Here is a 21972-nt window from a genome sequence, read left to right as displayed (position 1 = left end):
GGTGGGGGGTAGTAGTACAAACTGAACTTGGAACAGGATGTTGTGTGGATAATGCACAACACACACACCTGGGACACATCAAACCCACTTTACAGTGCCCTGTGTTCACACCTTGAGTCAATATTGGTGATGAGGAACTGAGGCTGAGAAATAGTGATGTACCTAAAGGTTCCAAATGACTTGAAAAGTAAGGTGGGATTTGAAGTGTCGACAATCTGGTTCAAAGCCTCAGTCACACGTCCCCAGCTCTCGAGGTCACTTAAGCTTCTCTGTCATCTACGAACTTGTAAGGAAACACATAAAAAAACCCACAACAATATCTTTTTATGGTTGTTTATGCTTTGAGGCCTTCTTCATGGGATCTGAGCAGCCGTTTTTCATCTCACCATATCTGTGGCAGATAGTTGTGTTACTTTGTTGGTGTTCCTTGTCTTTGACTGACTAGGATAAGGAAACTACAGAGGTCAGGGGTTTCCTGAAGCATGAATTGCGATGAGAAATAGGGTTGAATGGAAATATGTACTACTCCTCGTGTGTGTGTGTGTGTGTGTGTGTGTGTAAACCTGGTTTTGAAGGCACTGACAGAGGTGGGCATTTCTTACTTTCTTGGCAAGGTGTTTTCTCTTTGAGAATCTCCCTTCCTATCTCTTTCTATCTAGTACCCTAGTACTCTGATCCCTCAGAGCTTGCCAAGAAGATGGAGGCATACACCTTACACCAAAACGAGAGCTTCCAGAGGCATTCCAAGGGGTAACTGCAACCAGCTCCTGCTGAGGCCGCAAGCCCAGTGGGGGTGCAAAAATCACCCATCAGGTGTTGAAGTCCTCCCAATACTGGGAGCACCCCTCTCACCCAATGCTCAGCACTCCAGAATCTGTTTTGCTGGCAGAAGGAATCCGCTGGGATCTCTAGCAGGAAGAACTGCTGCTCCTGCTGCAGGAGGAGGAGATGGAATGGCCTCCAGGCATAGAGTGGCGCGAGTGCCCCATTCAGCCCCAAGGAGTCATGGTCCTCCTGTTCAGGCAACCTTGCCTGCTTCTCAGGTTGTTGTTTTTTTCAGGGGAGGGGGGTGCCTATACAGCTCCTTGCCAAGGGTGCAAGGGACACTAGGTATGCCTCTGAGAGCATCCACCTTATACCCTCAAGTGCATGTCTCATCTTCAGGCTCCTCCAGGGAAATGTGAAAATTTGTAGGTCACCTGCCACCTCCTATGGTGTTTTGTTCCTTAATTGATTTATTTAAAGCCGGCAGGGTGAAACCAAATGCAGGAAGAAACGAACAATGGACTCTCCTGCTTCCATTGCCACTTATATAACCAAATTACAACCTGGTTTAGACAATTCCCGCCTCAACTCTTATGGGTAATTTAGAGCGCCGTCCCACTGCTTGTGATGGAATTCCTAACACAACTATGCAAGTACATTTCCAAGCGATGATTGATGTAAATAACTTTTGGGCTAGCCATTATGGAGTCGTGAGAAGTCCCAAGGAAGGTTGTGTACAATTTCCTGGTCTGGTGTGTGGAGAGAAATGAAGGCTGTAGGCCTCAGAGACCCCAGAGCTATGGCAACAGAAGAGTAATATGTAACTCAAAGGGAACTGGGCCCTGTTAGGTGACCATAGGGCCAAACTAGCCAATACATTAGCTTTGTATCTGGGCCCTTAAATGCATCTTTAAGCCAGCTGGCTACACATCCTTTAGTTTGGTCCTGCATGGCACATAACCCTGAAGAAAGTATCCCAGTGTAAGTCAATGGCTCGCTCACACATCTTGAGTTGAGATTATGTAAAGGATAAACAGTAGGTGCTTAACTTGGTCATCAGGACACATTAATTAGGCTTGGCAAGCAGTAGCTGCTAAATATTTGGCTAAGCTGGAGGATTATTGGCTAAAACCCAGGTTTCTTCCTCCCTGGGCACCATATTTCCCCCTTTATGTTTAAGACTTAATTTCCAGGTGCCATTTGAAACTGGCAGGAGAAGAGAAGAGACTGGTTCATTTGCAGGTGTGTAGGAGGTTATGGATCCATTAGTGCAATTATGTGTGCTTGAGGCCTGCCGGGTTATGAACTCAGGGTCAAACTAGATCCGACTTGAAGTACCTGATTCAAAACTCTGCTTGTGTTTATTTACAACATTCCTACACCGCCCATTAATAAAAAGTTCTCTGGGTGGTTCAAGAACAAAAGTTAAAACCTCCATGAAGTGAAAAAGCAGAATGCAAGCATAAAATCTTATCAGAATAAAACCAGTATAAAGGCAGCAACAGAAAATAGTGCAAAGAGCATTAAAAGAAACCCTGAGAAAATAAAAAGGCCTTTTGCCACAGCATGGGTCTCAGGAGGAAAATCTCTCTAGTGAGAGAATTCTGCAACCAGGAGTGTTGAAAAGGCCTTCCCCTAGTGACAGCCAGCGTGGTGTAGTGGATAAGAGCAGTGGACTCGTAATCTGGCAAACTGGGTTCACTTCTCCACTCCTCCACATGCAGCTGCTGGGTGACCTTGGGCTAGTCACACTTCTCTGAAGTCTCTCAGCCCCACTCACCTCACAGAGTGTTTGTTGGGAGGGAGGGAGGGAAAGGAGATTGATAGCCGCTTTGAGACTCCTTAAGGGGAGTGAAAGGTGGGATATCAAGTCCAAACTCTTCCTCCTATTCTTCTTCTTCTGGCCACCAGCTTCAGTTCAAATGATGTCTCCTTGCCCTACTTTGTAGAGGGCAGACCTCTGTTTGAAAGTGTCCTCTAGAGCAGATCTCTTCAACCTTTAGAAACTCAGGACCCACCTTTAACCCAAACACGCATTTACGGACCCATTTCTTATGCTTTTACCATATTCCAATTTAAATGTTACAAATTTCTTTCAAAATTGGTATTTATACACTTAAGCTACCATATGCAAATTGGAGTCCTCTTTTGCCCCCTACTTTTTTTGGTGTCACAAATCATAATCTCCTATATCCCACTGATTAAAATTGGGGTGCTCGTTTGACCCTGAGTTTTTGCAGGAGCCAGCTGACTCACGCAAGAGCGTGAAACCAAAGAACGGGCGTCTTTTGGGCCAGAGATCTAGCACGAGCTGCTAGCATGTGCCAGAGTGCCCAACCAAAAAATGGGACATTCCGGAATCCAATCAGAAGCTGGGTTGGCTTCTGTAATTCCAGGATGTCCCCCTCAAATCAGGATGGTTGAGGAGTATGGCAGATCCTCAACTTTGGCAATGTGTGGCTGACCACCCTATGGGACGAATTTATTGAGGACACCCAGAGAAGGGCTTCTTAAATGAGTCTGTTGAAACAGACTGGAAAGTAATTGGAAAGTAATTCAGAATTCCCCGTTCTGTGTCTGGGGAAACCAACTGTTCTGAGCTGGTGAGAAAAGGGAGATTAAGCCTTTCCTCCTTGCTTCCTAACCCCCCCCTCCGATATGCTATTTACAACTAGGGCAAACAGCTTCTTTGGGTGGTGCTTTATATTTATAAAATATTCTTTTAGGCAATAATCCTAGGTGCAATTACCTGAACATTAATACTACCGAAATCATTATCTATAATTATAATATTAAGATTGCTGTGATAGTTAGTTACATATTCACCCTCCCAGACATTTGTCAGCTGGGAACTAGGTGCAAGCCTTTCAGTAAGGGAGAAAATAGAAAATTACCTTTTACCAGCTTTGTCTGATTCACAAGCTGGGGCTGTTTGTGGACAGGGATAGACTAATCGCTGTAGTCAATGCCTTGGTAACTTAAAGACTGGGTTACTGCAATACACTTTATGTGGGGCTGCCTTTGGACATGACTCCAACTAGAGCAGAATGCAGTGGCCTTGTTATCCCTCAACTTTCCCAGGAAAACAGGGACTTCCCATTTTTTAACACGACAGCATGGCAGCCATTTTGGGATACTCTGCCAATAGAGATTCAGCAGGCACCTTCTGTTTCAACTTTTAAATGCCTGCTAAAAACTTTATATTCCATCAGGCTTATGCAGGCAACTAATAATGCATATTTCCATAGTATAGGTAACTCACAAATTGTGCACATTCAACTTGTGCACATTCAGCTTTACACACTTGGCAAATAAAAAATAAAAAGGGGTGGGGTTCTAAGAAAAATGACTTTGGCAACCCCAATCACCATCAAACCCAATGTATTTTTGACTATATACAATTTTGGATTTACAGGTGATCCCGGAATGGAACCCTGCAGAAGTTGAGATTCATTTGTAATTGGCTGCTTTCTGATTTAAACATTTTCGAATGGCATGCATTGTCCTTTACGTATGGTTATTGTAAACCATTCTGATTCTTTTTAAAAAAATGAATAGCAGTGTATAAATATTTTTTATAAATAAATATTGTTGTTATGCACAATGGCAAATGTCATGATACAGACATTTTCATCAGTTCCAATGGCTGGGTGGGGAAAAACCCAGTGGATATAAAGAGGATAGTAAGAGTTGCTGCACTATCAAATGCAATATACAGTACATATAAACAAATCCTGATTATCCTTCTTACTTTTGTGGTTTAGAGTCTGCCCTAAAGAATTCACCCTTATCCCGTTATGCTAAAACGAAACAACTAGTTGTCACCGTTCCTTTGTATTGCGAGTTGTTTCTCCCCGCACTCCACCCACAAGTCGTCACATATGGTCCTGGAACTGCTTATAGAGCAACAACAGAAAGCACTGTTTACTTGCAATGCAGAGCAATGCGCCATCTCTTGCTGGGAACAACAGGTCTGGCCAGCCCCAAAGGCCTCTGTGACGCTGTGCAAACAGCCAGAGGGAACCTTGCCCTAATTCAATAGTGTTAACTAGGGGCATGTTATGTACAGTGGTGCCTCGCAAGACGAAAATAATCCATTCCGCGAGTCTCTTCGTCTAGCGGTTTTTTCGTCTTGCGAAGCAACCCTATTAGCGGCTTAGCGGCTTAGCGCTATTAGCAGTTTAGCGGCTATTAAAGGCTTAGCGGCTTAGCGGCTAAAAGGCTATTAGCGGCTTAGCGGCTTAGAAAAAGGGGGGAGCGGGGAAAATCGGAACCCTCGCAAGACGTTTTTGTCTTGCGAAGCAAGCCCATAGGGAAATTCGCCTTGCGAAGCAGCTCAAAAACGGAAAACCCTTTCGTCTAGCGGGTTTTCCGTCTTGCGAGGCATTCGTCTTGCGGGGCACCACTGTACTGAGTTGAATAGGATCCAAACTGCAGCAGTCTGATTGGTCCTAGAACAATAGGATCCAAATTGCAGCAGTCTGATCGGTCCTAGAACAATAGGATTCAGAATGCAGCAGTCTGATTGGTCCTAGAACAATGCAGCAGTATGATTGGTTGGCAGGAACCACCCAATCATGCTCCAGATATAAGTGAATCCACAACCTGATTGGCTTACAGTAGAATTCCAGAATTAGCCAATCATGTGCAGCCCATTGTGTAAATAATGTGTATAAAGCAGAAACTTTGGGGGGACTTTCATTCATTCCTCCTCACCACTATGAGCTGAATAAAGAGCATGAAATCACTTTGCGACTCTGAGTATATTTCACTGGCGACGAAGGTGGGATCCCGCTGAGCTGACTGCCACACACAGCACTGCAGCACCGCCACCTGCTGCACCGCTGCTTCACACCGTGTATCCAGGCTGCAGCTCCGGGACACAAGGAACTCAGAATGGCAACCGACAGCAGCTTCTCGCCGTTCAACCCAGCATCTGGAGACTGGGAAGCGTATGCCTTCCGTTTCACCTTCCTCTTAGAAGCCAAAGGGGTCACCGATGAAGAAGACGCCAAGAAGAGGGTGATATTCTTCAGCATCTGCGGAGAGGAGACGTTTGAAATCGCCCGGGGTTCTCCTTGCACCTGAAGACGTCGCTACTGTTCCATACAAAACAATAATGGAACAGCTGAAGGGGCACTTTTCGCCACAGCCCCCAGTGGTGGTTCGTTGAAATGCCTTCTACACAAAGCGGCAAGCCCCTGGGGAAACCATAACTGGGTTTGTGACCTCTCTCTGCCAAGCCGCCCGGTTCTGCAACTTCTCAGAGCTGGAGAACATGCTTCGTGACCGCCTCGTCGGTGGCCTGAAGGATGAGAAGCTGCAACGACGCCTCTACGCTAAGAAGGACCTAACGTTCCAGATCGCTCAGGAGGAGGCCCTGGCAACGGAAGCTGCCAAGAGGTCGATGCAAGAGGCACGGCCGAGCCTGCCATCCCAACCGAGGGTCCACCACGAAGACCTCACCGACGACTCAGGATCTGACAGGGAGAAGGTGCACCGAGTACAGTAGCGCACTCAAGCAGCCCACATACCACAGCTGCCTCGACGAGAAGGAGGGAACTGCGCAAGCTGCAGGGAAAGTCACGAGAGGAGGACCTGCCATTTCCGCAACGCAGAGTGCAGGCAATGCAGAAAATCGGGAAACATCGCCCGGGTGTGTCGAGCTCGGCCCACCCGACGCCAGGCATCAGATGACCAATCCAAGAGCCCCAGGTCCCGGGGCCCAACGCACCAAGGCAACTCGACGGAGCTCACGGACTTCCAGGTATACCAGTTGCCCCACCCCAACGTAGAGAAAATTTATGTAGAGGTACAGATAGAGGGGGGCCCATGCCGCATGGAGCTTGACACGGGTTCAACTCTATCCATAATCTTGGCAAGGACCTTAAGGAAACTGTGTCCTACTGGGGGTCCCAAACTCAGGCCGGCCCCATTCACCCTCCGGGACTTCCAGAAATGTAAGGTCCCCACAATGGGGGTGGGGACCTTCAGGGTGCAATACCGAGGGTGGACGCGGCAACTGGACTTGCTTGTGGTCAAGGGCCCCTACATTAGCTTACTGGGATTGGCATGGTTTGGACCACTGGGGCTAGCCATCATCGGGGTGAACCACACTACCTTACAAGTGGACGTGGGCGCCATATGCAAGGAATTTCCAGGGGTTTTTGATGGGAAATTGGGACAGTATACGCCCCCCCCCCATTGCTCTACAGCTTGACCCCGCAGTACGACCGGTCAGGCTCAAGGCCCGCCGGGTCCCGTTCACCCTGAAACCCCGTATAGACGAGGAATTGGACCAGCTTGTGGAGCAAGGAGTGCTGGAGCCGGTGCCTAATGCCCCCTGGGAAACTCCAGTTGCCACACCCGTCAAGCCTAATGGTTCGGTCCGCATCTGCGCATACTACAAATGTACCATAAACAAGGCCCTCACGGCCCATGCATACCCAGTGCCAGTGGTCAGCCATGTCCTTGCCACCCTGGCTGGGTCGAAAATTTTTGGCAAGCTGGACTTGGCCCAGGCATATCAACAGCTGCCAGTAGATGAGGCCACAGCAGAGGCACAGACGATTGTGACACACAGAAGAGCGTTCAGGGTAAAGCGGCTGCAATTCGGTGTCAGTGTGGCACCAGGCATATTCCAGAATCTAATGGACTCGCTCCTTAAAGGTATTCCTGGCATCACCCCCTTCTTTGATGATGTGTTGATTGCCGGGCCCACACCAGAGGAGTTTGAGGACCGCCTCCGCACCGTTCTGCACCGTTTCCAGGCGGCGGGTCTCAAGGTGAAGCGGGAAAAATGTCTACTAGGAGTGCCTCAGGTGGACTTTCTGGGATTTATGGTGGACGCAGAAGGGGTCCACCCGACTGGGGACAAGGGACGGGCCATTTGTGATGCCCCAGCGCCCAAGAGCAAGACTGAACTTCAGGCCTTCTTGGGACTATTGAACTTTTACCATTCCTTCCTTCCCCACAAGGCGGCAGTAGCGGAGCCCCTACACAGACTCCTGGACAAGCAGGCCCCTTGGGTGTGGGGCCAGGAGGCTGCATTCCAGGCAGTCAAGGACTTGCTTGTCTCAAACTCGGTCTTGGCACACTTCGACGAGAGGTTGCCGGTGGTGCTAGCATGCGACGCCTCGCCCTATGGCATTGGCGCTGTCCTGGGACACCAACTCCCGGATGGAAGAGAGGTACCGGTAGCATACTTTTCCCAGACACTCAGCGCAACCGAGCGGAACTACTCGCAAATAGACAAGGAGGGGCTGGCAATCGTGAAGGGAGTAAAAAAATTCCATGATTTCTTGTACAGGCGGCCCTTCACCGTGGTGACTGACCACAAGCCGTTGCTTGGCTTGTTTGCCCCCGAAAAGCAGACCCCCCAAGTGCTGTCTCCTCGCGTCCTCAGGTGGTCAATTTTCCTTGCCAGCTACCGGTATGCACTGATTCACCGCCCGGGGAAGGTGATGGGCCATGCGGACGCCCTCAGCAGGCTACCACTACCGGAAACAGGCCCCGACCCAGCACCTGCACAAGAGGTTATGAGCCTGGAGCTGCTTCCCGACCGCCCCATTCAGGCATAAGAAGTTGCACACCATTCCAAGAAAGATAGGGTCATCTCCCAGATCCTGGACTGGGTGCGGAGGGGATGGCCCAGCAGCAGCCCTGGGCCAGAATTCGCTGGCTACACAACCCGCAAACATGAACTGTCGGCCCACAAGGGGTGCCAGTTATGGGGAAGCAGGGTCGTTGTTCCCCAGCCCCTCCGCAAAAGGGTCCTCACAGCCCTACACGAGACACACCCAGGGGTAGTAAGAATGAAGGCCCTGGCCAGGAGTTATGTGTGGTGACCGGGGATCGATGGAGAGATAGAGGCCTGCGTCAAACACTGCCAGGCCTGCCAAGAATCCCGTCCAGATCCCCCAAGGGCCCCAGTCCAGTCCTGGGAGTCCACCCAAGCACCATGGTCACGCCTGCATGTGGACTTCGCTGGCCCCTTTCAGGGGAAAACATTCTTCATAGTGGTGGACTCCTACACCAAATGGCTGGAAGTCGCACTGGTACCGTCCACTTCTACATCCGCAGCCATCTGGGTACTACGCAGGCTGTTTGCAACCCACAGGCTCCCTGACACTCTTGTCTCAGACAACGGGACTGCATTTATGTCAGGAGAATTCCAAACCTTCACAGCGCAGAACGCCATCCGCCACATCCGTTCGGCGCCATTCCACCCTGCCACCAATGGCCAAGCAGAATGCACGGTGCAGACCACCAAGGACACCCTTCGCCGCATGATGCAAGGGGATTGGGAGTACCGCCTTGCCACATTCCTCCTAGCACAGCACCCCCAGCTCAACGACTGGCCGGAGCCCCGCTGAACTACTAATGGGTCGGCGCCTTGCAATCAGATTGGACCGTCTTCACCCCGATAGAGCTCAGGATGAGGTAGTGGTGGGGGAAGGCAGGAACCCCCCGGACCTTCGAGGCCCAGGACCCAGTGTACGCAAAGAATTTTGGGGCAGGCCCAGCATGGGTACCCGCCACAGTCACCAGGGTCACTGGCCCCGTGTCGTACGAGGTGCTAACGGATGGGAGGCAATGCTGGCGCCGCCACTGTGACCAGATACGGCGACGATTCCCAGGAGAAAACCAGGAGGAGGAAAGGTCAGAGGAGTCCCAAGGGAACAGAGGGGCAGTGAGGCCCATAGAGCAGGAGGGGCCAGCAGGAGAGGCAGAATCAGTAAATACAGAGAGGAACCGCGAGGCCGAAAGGACACCGGAACCAGAACCACGACTGAGCGAGCCGGTTGCGCCAGACCAAACAGGCCCATCACAGCTAGCATCCTTGGAACACGAGCCAGAACTTGAACCCCGGACCAGGGAACACCACGGGCCGCAACGCACACGTAGGCCGCCGGCGTACCTCAAGGACTATGAATGCGACCTCCCGGGCAGGACTGGAACTTAGAGGGGAGGGGTGTTATGTACTGAGTTGAATAGGATCCAAACTGCAGCAGTCTGATTGGTCCTAGAACAATAGGATCCAAATTGCAGCAGTCTGATCGGTCCTAGAACAATAGGATTCAGAATGCAGCAGTCTGATTGGTCCTAGAACAATGCAGCAGTATGATTGGTTGGCAGGAACCACCCAATCATGCTCCAGATATAAGTGAATCCACAACCTGATTGGCTTACAGTAGAATTCCAGAATTAGCCAATCATGTGCAGCCCATTGTGTAAATAATGTATATAAAGCAGATACTTTGAGGGGACTTTCATTCATTCCTCCTCACCACTATGAGCTGAATAAAGAGCATGAAATCACTTTGAGTATATTTCAGGGCAGGTGATAGGGGAACCTGCCTCAAGTGCAGCCTGGACAGGAGAGCAAATTGGTCGCTTTAAATCATCTAACATTCCACTGACAGCTACTAAAGCAATACTTCATTTGGAATAATTTGACATGTTTTCCAAGCCGGTAGCTGAAAAGTCAAGAAGCACAGCTATCAGCTTGCTCAGGGTGCTGGCGGAAACAGCAAGCCAGACTTAATGACATCCATCTAATTTGCCAGTAGGCTAAGCCTAGCCAAAGAACCTTCATACTGCAGGTGAGGGAAAAGGAAATTAGAGATATGCAACTTTCCCCAGATTTTACCATTCATTTCCCAAAGGAAGTTAAGGTTGTGGATGAATCCATCAATTTGGGGTTCTCATTTTTTCAGCTTTCAGTTCTCCGCATATCTGCATTAGTTTGTTATACAATGGTACCTCGGGTTAAGAACTTAATTCGTTCGGGAGGTCCGTTCTTAACCTGAAACTGTTCTTAACCTGAGGTACCACTTTAGCTAATGGGGCCTCCCACTGCCGCGTGATTTCTGTTATCACCCTGAAGCAAAGTTCTTAACCCGAGGTACTATTTCTGGGTTAGCGGAGTCTGTAACCTGAAGCGTCTGTAACCCGAGGTACCACTGTACACATACTCCAAAAAATCCATCAGTATTTAAGTACAAATTTATCCTAATATGCAATTTTTGGTGTGCAACTCTGCCCAAGTGGTGAAGTGCCCACGTTTGACACTTTGCAGGCTGTGACTGGAAATTGCATTTCCAACATTTCACAAAAACATAGGGATATGATTGTATCACGCCATTTCCCATACCAAGGATCGGTGCCTGAGCTCCCCACAACTAGCACATATAATAAAAGGCTGCCATTCACTTGATACATGGACCCCAGACCCCAATTATTTTTAATGATCCCCAAGTTCCCTCAACATTTAAAAAATATATACAGTGGACGCTCGGGTTGCGAACGTGATCCATGTGGGATGCACGTTTGCAACCCACAGCGGCACATCTGCGCACACGCGGGTTTTGATTCAGCCCTTTTGCGCATGCGCAACCTGAAAAACCCGGAAGTAACCCATTCCGGTACTTCCGGGTTTCGGAGCGTCCGTAACCTGAAAAAACGCAACCTGAAGCGTCTGTAACCTGAGGTATTGACTGTACTGCAGTGTGATGTTCTTCGCTGGGTTTTTTTTATCTCGGGTGGTGGTGTCATGCTCTCTCTCCAGCCATTGTCAACAGCGGCAGAACCGTACCCAGTAGGCTACTTGCCACTTCCTCATTCATGATCGCTTTTGCAATGCTCAGTCATCTTTGAGCACTTCTGGGAAGCCTTGTCTGCCCACTGAATGATCAACAGCGGCTGGCTAGTCCCAGCAGAGATTGCACATTAAAGCAGCCACTGTTCTGCCATGCCAGAAGTTTCACAAAGCCACTTTTCTGAGCTAAGTGCTTGCTGAGCACCCTACATATGTCAAGTACTTGTTTGATCAAGACTGGAATCAGGAAATTAATTATCCATTGTTTTGCGATTTGAGGACATTGACACTGCTTATATAATAAAAACAAGAGTTCCCAAATTATTTAAGAGTTAATGAATTTAATTTAATGAAATGATGCTGAATTATTAAATATATGTCTGGCAACACCCTCTTTGTGCACTTCTGCCACACCCACTTTGGCATGCAGTCCCCAGGGACATGGCCAGGGGACAATGTAGGCCTCAGACCAAAAACGGTTAGCCAGCCCTAATTTGGATGCAGCTCCTCTGCATGCTTCCAGTCTGAGCTCACTTTTGGTGCAACCTTTCATTGAACATTCCTCCTGGTTTGCTGGCACAAAGTTTACAGGGAGATTACACGACATGACATATTTATCTAGCATTCAGTTGGATTTGTTTATGGGGAGTTTATGTGCAGACCCTTCAAGTGTCCCTATTTTTCAGGGACAGTCCCGGATTTAGACAAGCCGTCCTGGTTTCTGATTTGATCCCCAAATGTCCCGCTTATCCTTTGGACATCCCTATTTTCATCGGAGAAACGTTGGAGGGTATGGAATTATGCAACCCCAGAGCCCAGGAGGTAAGTAACTTGCAACCTTTAGAAGACACCTGAAGGAAGCCCTTATGTTGGAAGCCACCCAGAGTGGCTCTGGCAGCTGAGTCAAATGGGCGGGGTACAAATAATAAAATAAGAATTATTATTGTTATGGAATAGGATGTCCCTATTTTCATCGGAGAAAGGTTGGTGTGCTTGTGATGTTGGGTCCAGCAATCATTACCCTACATCCACAGTCACTCATTAGTCTACAAGTTGGGTCAGGGCAGCCCACCATGCCACTTCAGTTGAGCTGGCTGTCCAGCAATGACTGACTAGGGGGCAATCTGGATGTAGCTGTGCTGAGGAGAGCTGTGGATCCACTTGGTGCACCTGAACTAGCCAATGCCACCCTGTGGCTGGCCCTGTGCGGAGATGTGCAGGTCGGAGCAGTGCCAGCATCATTAGCAGGGCAGCACCAGCCACTGCACATATGCAAAGCAGACCCAGAACTCCACTCAGCACAGCCACCAAACCGGAGCATCCGCTGTGGCCTTAGCTGTGTCATTAAGCCCTCCCAGGGAATCCATTGTTTGCTTTACAATGCATGCCAGAGGCTGCTGCCAGGCCTATTAAATCCCATTAGGAGTAAACATGCATAGGATTGCACTTCATGCTAAAGTCTATGGCGCTGCAATGTCATTGACTGATTGATTGATTGATTGACAGGCAGACATGGAAGAGGAGCCACAGAAGAAACCTTTTGAATTTAGGAGATTGGATTATTGTTTCGCTGTGCCTATAAAATCAACGTGCATGGATTGTTAGTGTGCAGGACAGCAGGCCTTGGACTTAGGTGACACGTGTGCTTGCACAAAGCAGGTTATAAACATACTTAATGTGGCTGACACTGACACTGGCATCTCTCTTGCACATCCTCAGATGAGAAAGAAGCCAGCCAGCCCTGTTTTATGGCTACAAATAATAACCCCTCACAATGTCCACAGTGCACCGTCACTACCATCCAAAGGGCTGGGCATGCATTCTGATGAATTGCTCCTCCTAGGAATTATAATTTGGTTTCACATGCCCTGCACTTACCCAGCAGCAGCACCTATGCTAAAGAGCTGCTTGAAAATTCCCTGCTGCCACCAAACTAAGGATGGACTTATCTGAAAATCTCAATGTCAAGTTTATCCACAATATTTCCCCCCTAATTCCTGCCTCACTCGTTCTCAATAAGAAGTTTACTGGTTCTATTAAAAACACAAACAATTCTTGCACAGCCTACACACACACACACACACACACACACACACACACACACACAAATAATATTACTAGGGGCTGCCAACCCGGCTTGCTCTATTCACCAACCCACCAATCGCTTTACCAACCCTCTTCCCCCACACCCAGCCAACCCCTTCTCGTTTCCCAACTTGGTAGGCAAATGAGCAGAGTGGGGCTAGATGTGTTTGATTTGCCAAGATGCTATAAACCATATTAACATACCCGCCTACATTTCTCTGGTGAAAATAGGGGCATCCTATTCAACAATAACAGTAATAGTAATAATAATGTGTTTCCAACATATATATAAATATAATAAAACATTAAACATGAAAACAATTCCTTGTAAAGGACTGCCTTCAGATGTCTTCTAAAGATTTTATAGGTACTTGTCTCCTTGGCCAAGGGGTTGCATAACTCCATACCTTCCATTGTTTCTCCAATGAAAAAGCCACTTCCACAATAAACAAGGAAGTGGGGTTGCGGGCGTCACACCCCTTCTCCACATTTGCGGGGGCTGCCTCCAGCCCCCGCGATACCTAAGGGAATCCCCACCCATGTCATACCCCAGGCCAGCCAATCGGCTGGCTCCGGGGGTGGGGCTTCGGCTATTTAAACCTGCTGCAGCCGAGGCTCCTCCTCTTTTCCTCCGCTGCTACAGCTGACCCGGTTTTCCCGCCCATCCCACCCCTTTTTAGGATAGGTTCTCTGACGTTGCTATGAACTCCGGTTGGTCGCCGTCAAGGGGCGTGGTAGGAATTTTCCCAAATGGCAGATTGGCTCCAGCCATTTGGTTTTCACCTACCTCGTAGCAAACCGTCACAACTCCTCGGTATTGGCAGTTAGGCATTGGTAGGGGTACTGTCCTATTGTTATGCAAATTAAGGGGGAAGGAGCACCATCACCTTCCCCCAAGCAAGGGTAGTCCGGTAAAGGATTCCGGGGGGCATGGCCTTGTCCTAAGCCTAAGGAGGTGTGGGCACACAGCACGCCCCCACGCGGTGATGCCCGGGGGAGGTCCTAGTTGACGTGCCTCAGCAGGACTCCTCCCTCTGGTGATTAACCCTTCTAGCCTCTAGCCGGTTAGTAGTTAGGACCAATGCCTAAGCCAATACCGCTCAATTCCTGTAATCAATAATGTTGTGGCCTAATTTGACCCACTAACCTGAATTCTTGTGTCCTGTGTCTTTATTTCCTCGGGGGGAGGCGGGAACTCACCACGCAATAGGAATAGCCTACCATACCCTCCAACATTTCACCAATTAAAATAGGGATGTCCTAAGGGACAACAGGACATTCCAGGATAAAATCAAAAGCTGTGACAGCTTCTGTAAATCCAGGGCTGTGCCTGGAAAATAGGGACACTTGGAAAGTCTATATTAATGTCAACAGAGAATTGCCAACATGTTTATCTCCCGCCACCCATTTATCTTCAGCATAATAGGGGCATCTCTTACGTAAGTTATCATTTTGTAATAAACCCTGTTGGAAATTACCTTCCAACCTTTCAGTAGCATGACTCAACAGAAGTTACATGTTTAGAGTGTGAGGTTAAAAGCCTCTGTGTACTTAAGTAGGCTTCAAGTGAGGTTGTCAGTCTGTAATAACCCCTCTTAATAAACAACCAGTGCAATGGCCAGGGAACTGTTGCCTAGGGACTTGGTGCAGGTAGCACTCCAACCAGCTAGCTCCTCACACACAAAGTGGCTCAGAAGAGTGACGCATGCAAGGGAACGAAGATCCCTGCCTGCAATTAGAAAAAGTGGCAGCTTGCCATTTTCCTGTTCAAAAAGAGAGGGAGCAAAGCACATTACTACTACATAAGTAGGCTGTTCAGATGAGCGGATAGTTATGCAGTCAAATCTTGCTGCACTAACATCTGTCCTGGCAGTATTATTATTATTATTATTATTATTATTATTAAACTAATAACCACTCTGATTTTTACAGTTCTCATGCTGTTGCTTATTGCTTGTTCTTATTAACTGGGCTGCATTAAACAACTGTCACTTTTTTGCATTATTGTATTCGATGCATTGTTGGAAACTGTCCTGGAATCACATAAACGTCTATAAACTGGACAGATAAATAAACTGTCTTACAGCCCGCGTCCTGGAAGTGGCATTGGTGGCGGCGGGATGAGAGGAACTGCAAAGAAATGGAGCGGCTGGGTGAAAGCGCTCCTGGAAACATGCTGCTGCGCCCCTCAGATGGAGACCGGCAGCAGCCAGAAGAGATCAGGGGCGCCGGCTCCGCCATGGCCTAGCAGTGCAACACGGTGGAATGTCTCTACTGCGACAAGGTCTCCAAGTACGAGAAGTTGGCCAAGATTGGGCAAGGCACCTTCGGGGAGGTCTTCAAAGCAAAACATCGCCAAACAGGCAAAATTGCATTGAAAAAAGTGTTGATGTAGAATGAAAAGGAAGGGTTCCCCATCAGAGCCCTACAGGAGATCAAAATCTTCCAGCTACTCAAGCATGAAAACATTGCAAATCTCATTGAGATCTGCAGGACCAAAGCCTCTCAGTACAACTGCTGCAAGGGCAGCATCTACCTGGTATTTGACTTCTGCGAGCATGACCTGGTTGGACTCCTTAGCAATGCCCATGTCAAGTTTACACTTTCGGAGATCAAGAAAGTCATGCAATTGCTCCTGAACGGCCTGTACTACATCTACCGGAATAAGATTTTGCATCGGGACATGAAAGCAGCCAACGTGCTTATCACCCACGATGGTGTTCTGAAGCTGGCCAACTTTGGCCAGCCCAATCGCTACACTAGCAGGGTGGTGACTTTGTGGTATCGTCCTCCGAAGCTGCTTTTGGGGGAACGAGATTATGGACCACCCATTGATGTCTGGGGCACAGGATGCATAATGGCAGAGTTGTGGACCCGAAGCCCCATCATGCAGGGAAACACAGAAGAGCACCAGCTCACTCTCATCAGCCAGCTTTGTAGATGCATCACCCCGGAGGTATGGCCAAGCATGGATAAGTACAAACTGTATGAGAAGGCGGACTTGCCGAAAGGGCAAAAGCACAAGGTGAAGGAGAGGCTAAAGGTGTATGTCAAAGACCCATATGCTCTGGATCTCATAGACAAGCTGCTGGTCCTGGATCCTGTCCAAAGGATAGATAGCGATGACGCCCTGAATCATGACTTCTTCTGGTCCGACCCTAGGCCTTCTGATCTCAAAAACATGCTCTCCACTCATAACCAATCCATGTTCGAGTACCTGGCTCCTTGCAGGAGGAGGGGTTGACATGTGCCACAGCAACCTGCCAATCAGGGCAGGAATCCAGTGGCGACCAATCAGACAGAGTTCGACAGAGTGTTCTGATGGCTGTGGACCAAGAACAAGAATGGAGTACTGGTTTCCAATGGAATAACGAAAACGATTTGTTTCAGCTGTTGTTGTTTTTTTACTGTTGCAAAGCAAAACAAAATGAACAAAACAAAAATTGGTGGGAAGAGAACAAAACACCTGCGGGTCTGTGTTTTAAGAGCTGCAGGGCTAGATTAAACACTGTCTGGAAAGGTGTGTAGAGTTCTGCCTACCTGGGCTATCACAGACCGAACTGCAGCTTTTCTGTGCTTGTTGATTTCTGAGGTACTGAAACAATCTTGGTGAACTGTTTTTCGGGGTTGTTGTTGTTTTTAATTCATTGCTTCTATGAAGTTGCACTGCTAGGAAAGTGTGTATCTGGTGTGCAGGAGGATGGAGCAGACTGGGTAGGGTCTTGTGTCCAAGAATGGCTGCTGACTTTGAATCATACCGTGTGGCCTGTCCACTTCTGTCAGCAAGTTCCACACACGTGTTGCTGCAGTGGGTTTGTAGCAGTGGTCTCCAAGATTCTGAGAAAACCCATAATGTGAGAAACAGTTTGTCATGTACTCAATTGCAGCTACAGGCCATGGACAGTTGCGAGAAGACTTATTCTTTTTGTACTAACCAGTGACGATAAAGCTCCCTTTATCTTATCTGTGGAATGTTGCTTAGAAGAACCAAGAAAGTCCGTTCGGAACAATAGTGAAGGCCATGAAAGAATGATGGAGCTTATGTGAAAAAGGGGGAAGTTAACCTTAAAAGGAGTGAGGAAGGATGTGGTTTAACAATTAGCTAATGAATATGTAATGCTTCATGTATATCAGCCAAAAATAAAGTATATAAGCCTCTGGGCAACCATGGCAAGGCACTCAGCTTTTGGAAGTATCCTCTGAGTATCCACTGCTTGCTGTCAGCAAACAATAAATTTACTTTCCTTTTCTTTATTGCTGCGTTTTGAAGTTTTCATTCAGTCTGCAGAGTCTTGCAACAGGTTGGTTAGGGGGGCCAGGAAGCAAGCTGCAGATCTCCCAGGCTTTGCTAACAGAGGTAGCCTTCCCATGGTGGGTGAGAAGAATGTGGCCATCAAACCAGTGTTTCTTGGATTTAGGTCCTCAGCTGTTTGACTACAAGTCCCACCATGCCTGGTCACTGGTTCTGCTAGCTATGGATGATGGGAGTTATAGTCTAGCAGCTGGTGGCCAAGGTTTGAGAAACACTGAATTCTTATATTTTTGCTGCACCACTATGTAGCTCTGCCATGGATTTTGTAGACTTCAAGCTTCTTAAAAAAAAAAAAAAAATCCCAACAGCAGCAGTAAATGCTCACTTACTTGGACCTAACAAGGCAAGAGGTCTGATGACTTTCCATTCTGGGTATGGGTGGGATACTTATCTGTATTACACTTTTATCATGTTCTGATAGCTCAACTGTAATAAACGGTATTTGCATACACACACACACACACATATACAGTGTCTTACAAACTGGACAGATAAATAAACTGCCATGTTGTTATTACTTGTATACTCCACTTTCCAATTAATATTTCTCAAGGTAGTTTAGGACGGCGATGATCAATTTTTTAAAAAACCTACAGGGTTGGACCAATATACAGTATACAGTTGAATCAATTAAATTCATCACAACAGATTATATGGGTATACATAACTGACACAAGACAAAGGGGCAGTTAAATTTCAGGCCGGCGGCTTAAAATAATAGTGCGGCAGTCGGAAACAGAACAGACCAATTTAACATCAACTTAAAACATGGTCACTTAAAATATTTTTTTTTAAAAAGGTAAACAAAGGGCCCCCCCCCCCCCGTTAGCAACAAGAAGTAAAAAAGCACTAAGAAATAAAGGTCTTGCTTCAGGCCTAGCATATGAACGAGGCACTAAGCAAGAGTCCCAGTTGTAAGTACTGAGAAGCCTTACCATCACATATACAGTGGTGCCATTTAGTACTTTGCAGCAGAAGTCCAAGGCCTCACCAAGTGCAGGCAGGGCTCCCCAATGCAGCCTGGCTGGCCAGCTGACAGATTCTGAGCCAGTGAAAGGGTATTGACTACCAGGAGTAGGTATTGGGCTTAATCTGTGCATGATTTGGAATTTGCATCTATTTAGCTTAGAGATTGCCTCCATCCATACTTTACACACCACAGGAGGAACAGCAGTGTGGTGTTAACAAGACAGGTACGGTATGTCATCCTATAAGCAGCCTGCTGAAGGACATTCTCTTCAGAGGACTCCAAGCCTGACTCAGGTCATGAAACATTTAGCATATGCAGGCATTCAGGTGATGCATCCCTAAGGATTTTTATGGTTTTAAGCATGCAGTTTTAAGCATGTCTGTGTGTATGTATGCGGTATTAAATGTGTTTATTTTGTACATGGAGAGCTTTGGGCAATGGGTGCTTTCATTAAAAAAAAAAAATCACAATGGGCATAATCCATACATGAAACCCTCCCACTGAAACTGATGGGACTGAAAACATCTATTTGAGGCAAATTTTGTACCTCTTTTATAAGACTAATAATCAAATTTATTCCAGTCATTTATAATGTTGATTTTAAGAAAATAAATCAATCAAAATTTCAACATCAAATAAACAGAAACATACAAAATGTTTTTCTTTTCTGGCTTATACACATGCACACAAAAAGAGAAAGAGAAAGCATGAATGAAAGAGATCAATCAGTTGAAACTGAATTTTATGCATCCCACGTTTGCATATTTTTGTATCATCTACACATCACTGCCCTCATCCAAATGTCAGTCGGTATTTTCTTCACATTCCTCAGACAGGAAAAATATGTCATTTATTATATACAATCACTGCTGCTGTGGATGTTCCATTGCACTTTTTTGCAGTGGGTGGTTTGTTGTGTGTGGCGACCAGTTATACTGCTTTCAGTGCTCTCTACTGCCACACCCCCGACTTCCTCACTTGAGCACAATGAAACCGTTTTGTTTCTGTGGCCTACACAATAAGAGTGTGCCTGTTTCCTCTGGCTGTTGAAGGCATGCTCCCGGTGCACATATATATATTTGTTTTTAATGCACCAGCCTTGCCCAAAACTACATCTGCACAAAACATCCTCATTAAAAATAATATAGAAGCATAGAATTGTAGAGTTGGAAGTGATCCCAATGGCCATGTAGTCCAACCTGCTGCAATGCAGGAATCTCAACACAGGGCTCCTCATCCAATTTGAAATCATATTGGACCCTGCTTAGCTTTGCAAATGCGCTAGCTGTTTTGTTGCTGTACCACTAGGAGATAATCTGGACTGTCATCCTCTCTTGGCTCTCACCCAACACACACAGTTAGAGGCTCTTACTTGTAACAATACAGGCTCAGGAGTCACGATTCAGGAGCAGGACAAGAAGTTCAGAACTGGATGGAAGTGATGAAGATGTCCCAGCAAGTTTTCCCACACCTCCCGCCAAAATTTCAAAGATGAGGCATGGTACACTAACTCACAAGGCTCCAACAATTTTGCCTGCCCCACCACCGCTGCTTCCTCCTCTTCCATCAGAGCCTGTCAGCCCAAACCTAAGAGCACTGTGGGGCTCAAGACTTAACCTGAATAACAACTATGGCAAGTGGAAAGGGGGAGAGTCCAGGTGACATGAGCTCATGCCACGGACCCCCCTCCCCTCCGGTTCTACAATATGCATGAGCATGATAAGTGAGGGAGATTCACTGTGCAGATATGATACACTGTTATATGATGTAGCATAGATAGATAGATAGATAGATAGAGGAGAGAGACAGATGCTCAATATACCAGTTCAGTGCAAATTGCTTCTCGGCAAAAAAAAAAAAAGGTCTGTATTAAAATTTTGAGCAAATATTGATCCATCAGGATATGGTCAGGATTTGGTAGCCTTCCACTCACTCAGATCGCATCACATTAAATTCAGACTCCTGTCTCTCGTCACAAAAAAACTCCCTCCCTTACCTCCTTGACTTACAGCTGTTCAGAACACTGGCGATTTCACTTTTTGTGCTGGCGAAAGCAGAAACAAAGCAGAAGGAAAAAGACCCCAAAACAGCCACTTGGTTTTTTTATGTGCTTAGTGTTGTGACATGGGGTTTGTGATTTCAGCTCTCTTGACATAATATGCTGGAGACAGTTCTCTAGTAACACTTCTTTATTAAGGCAAACAAGACTGAAGACTGAGGAGGGGAAAGCTACATTTATAGGGACAGGGAACTAGCTAGAAAGGATACATTTTGGAGGGAACAATATCAGGCAATCACAGTCCTGCCTTTTGGAGGAAACCAATAAGACAGAGGATCCAAATACAGCAGCTTAAATGAACCAATAGTAGCTGTACCCTTTGAAACCAAAAGGCAGTTACTTTACCCTAATGCAAATACAGACAATAATAATACAGATATAAAATCCTTTGACTCAATACACAACACTTAGGGAATGAAATGGCCTGGGAATGAGCTTGATAGCACCTTAAGAGAGACTTTGCAGGGGTGAAACATGGCGGGCGGGGGGGGGGAGAGAGAACAATATTGGGTCCGTTTTAAACTGCTGTGTAGACAGACCAAGCCTGGATAGATCCCACTGGTGTGGACTGCAAGCAACGCATATAGTGTCTAAAAACCCTGGAGTGTGTGTGTGGACACTTGCAAGCCAATAGTTCACACACATGAAACAATTCTGAACCACCTGTTTGCAAGATTACAAGCATCCCTGAAGCTGAAAGAAAGATTGATTCCAACCTGTTTATAAAGCATCCGTCCTGATTTCTTTGTACAAAGGTTGTATAACTTACCATCAATTGATGGCTATGCCACGCTTTCTTGTGCCATTGCAAGCAATCATTATCCCACACATTCCAGCACATTTTCCCACCACTTTCCTTACCGCAAAAAGTCTATTAAAAGAAAAGGTGGATTTGTTGTGCAAGAGAGCCAAATCCACTTTAATTGTGCAATGTGAATTTTCTCGTTTGCTATTGGATCCCACCTACAAACTAGCAACGGTCTGAAAACAGCCAAATCAGTTCATGTGTCCAGTGTCATGTATACACATGTCCATCTTGCATTGTAAATTAAGATGCTAATTCTATGAATGCTTATCTTTACTTATTCATAGGACACTTAAACTTATAATTGACATGTTACAAAAATAAAAACAGGCCCTGCCTGTAGGTGTTCAACTGGAAATCAACCTGTGCAGTCAAA

At 47.0% G+C, this 21972-nt stretch overlaps 1 long non-coding RNA gene and 1 pseudogene across 2 annotated transcripts in view; one reads left to right on the top strand and one right to left on the bottom strand.

The window, feature by feature from the left end:
- Positions 1-21972, bottom strand: part of LOC308581904 — a 58542-nt gene that overhangs the window by 24179 nt on the left and 12391 nt on the right. Inside the window, exon 2 of the long non-coding RNA XR_014005366.1 lies at positions 163-276. This is a non-coding gene — a long non-coding RNA (uncharacterized lncRNA). The remainder of the gene's footprint in view (positions 1-162; positions 277-21972) is intronic.
- On the top strand, positions 15591-16905 carry LOC308579995 (cyclin-dependent kinase 9 pseudogene; annotated as a pseudogene). Its single transcript has one exon. The product of its transcript is annotated as a cyclin-dependent kinase 9 pseudogene (transcript).

The sequence above is a fragment of the Podarcis bocagei genome (assembly GCF_964188305.1).
Source record: "Podarcis bocagei genome assembly, chromosome: 2".
In the NCBI taxonomy this organism is placed as follows: Eukaryota; Metazoa; Chordata; class Lepidosauria; order Squamata; family Lacertidae; genus Podarcis; species Podarcis bocagei.
This window is presented reverse-complemented; position numbering and strand designations above follow the sequence as displayed.